This window comes from Atta cephalotes, assembly GCF_000143395.1.
Source record: "Atta cephalotes unplaced genomic scaffold scaffold00038, whole genome shotgun sequence".
Classification (NCBI taxonomy): Eukaryota; Metazoa; Arthropoda; class Insecta; order Hymenoptera; family Formicidae; genus Atta; species Atta cephalotes.
In genome coordinates this window covers 837,754-840,242 of record NW_012130102.1, presented here as the reverse complement: position 1 = coordinate 840,242, position 2,489 = coordinate 837,754, and positions in this window count along the sequence as shown.

Sequence of the window (2,489 nt, the reverse complement as noted above, 5' to 3'; positions counted from 1 at the left end):
GCTTATTTTTTGTTTCAGTTACCTGTTTATTCAATTATCTTGTGGATAACTATAAAAAGCAAAACTATAAAGAGCAATAAATAAATTCTGTGAAATAAAAAATAATTATGTTAACGGCTAGTTAATTGGTTAGTTCTTCACTATCGCTCATATAAACTGTAACTGTTTTGTTTATTAACATGCTCGATAATAAATTTGAGGGACAAGTAATACGAAGATTTAGAGAATAGATTTAATATCATGATCATTCCCTCCCCCCCCCCCACATTAAAGCTCCTTGATTTTATAGATACGTTTTAAATGTTCTATAGGTAGACACTGATTATTAGATATCGTTCTCTATTTATTTCCAAAATATTTTTTCATAAATGAAATTATTTTTAATATCCAGCAAATGAGGAAGATATTAATCCAAGTTATGTGAGGAAAGACTGCATAACATATACATATATATAACAAATTTTATCAAGATTACAAAATACAATTATGAAAACTTTCTTGAGTAACAAATAAATATATGTTTTTAAATATATGTTTTTAGCCTTCCCGAAATAATGGTGAAAGAATAGAATAGACCTTGCATATGTTTTTACAAATACTTTATTAAACATTGCAAAGTGTGGTACATGGTATCACAACGTTGTTATACTCATTGCATGTATGCGGTACGATTACACATTATACATCGGATTCACGAACACGAATATACTGAGGAGCACAATAGGTTCATCTTGCGATTCCGCTCACCATAGCGCAGATCGTTACAATTTATCTCAGAACAATCTCTTCGCGAAACACCATACTTATTTCGAAGAATTAATTCGCGAATCGATACATATTTGATAAATACAATGCTATTTGAACATTGTCCTAAGAATTTATTCTCCTAATATCTATACTCTATACGTTCGCGAACAATTTTATTAAATCTTCACAGCCAACGACTAAATTAAAAGTTCTCTCACATCCTTACGCTCGTATTCGCATTCTTATTTAAAAATTATAACTGAAGTACGTTTCTTTTCGGGAGTAGTGTAGATCTAACTTTACTCTACCGGAGAATTCGCAACAGTATCGTAAAAATATCAGGAAGCTGATAAATATATCCTTTGCTCGAAAGTACAAATTAAAAATTGATAAATCCTCTTAAATATTATTGTTGTAATCATTAATGTTGCACATCATTAAGAATACGTGTGATTAAAGCTCGCGCGCCCTCTGCTGCTACTATATTAAGAAATCAATTACATAGATATTGTAACACAATTTTTATTCATTATATGTATAACAATTTAAAATTATGAAAATGAAAAATCGTATGAATCTCTTTTTAAAACGACAGTCTTTTGTCTTTTTAAGACAACAGTTTTCGGTGATGTAAGAATTTCATATGATTTCTTGCATTTGATGTGATAATTCTTGCATTTAATTTGATACGATATTGCACCAAGGCAACAGGAGTCTTTAAAGTGTTACAATATAAACAGTAAAACGGAGTTCCCGGCACTCCGCGTAAACAGTTGCTAAGTTTTGTACATAACGGCAAAATCAATTCGCCGACTATTGTAAATATCTAAATTCAATAATTTCGTAAGACGAAAAAATCCGATACGTAACAGGACTTTATGCGACGTCAAATCAATATCTTCAAATAGAATAGATTCACATAACGCGCGATAGAAATCAATCTACATAGTTTGTCCTGGATGCCAAGTCGATGTACAAATCTTACTGCGTATCTCTGACTAATTCTGAACTGATTTAGCTCCATCCCTACGTATATCGATTAGATACAGATCGATTCTTGCGCTATATCATTATTTCATCGATTACATATATTAATTATAATTTTCATATTTCGTAGTTACTGTATGCGAGTCGCGTATAATCTGTTAACAAGTTAGTATCTCACTAATTAATTTAAACTTTTAACAAATTCTTAATGGTGAGGCTTAACGGAGAGAATTATTTATATACTAGATATTATATTATATGTAAGAAAAACAAAGATATATATTGATTTTTTTACGTAATTACACAATTGGCAAGCAAATAATGCATTCTCTATTAAGTCACTTTCAAGAATTCAGCAGATATCTTGAATAATTATATATCAATAATCATTACATACTGTTATACTCGTCTATATAATATTACATAATAATATAATATATATATAATACATATATAAATATATAATTATTATTGTTATATAATTATTCGATGTATGTATTATATAAGATATTAACGTGTAATAGATCATGCGACTCATTCTGTACACATCATGACTTTCATCACATATTCAAAGTACTATAATTAAAGCTCGCGAAAAAATGTTCAACATATGGCATGATTTCTTCAAAATTAAGCTATCTAAAGAAACTGATGAACATGTATATATATATATATATATATATATATATATATATATATATATATATATATATACTACTAATCTTACTTTTTACTTTTACTTATTTATTAAAATT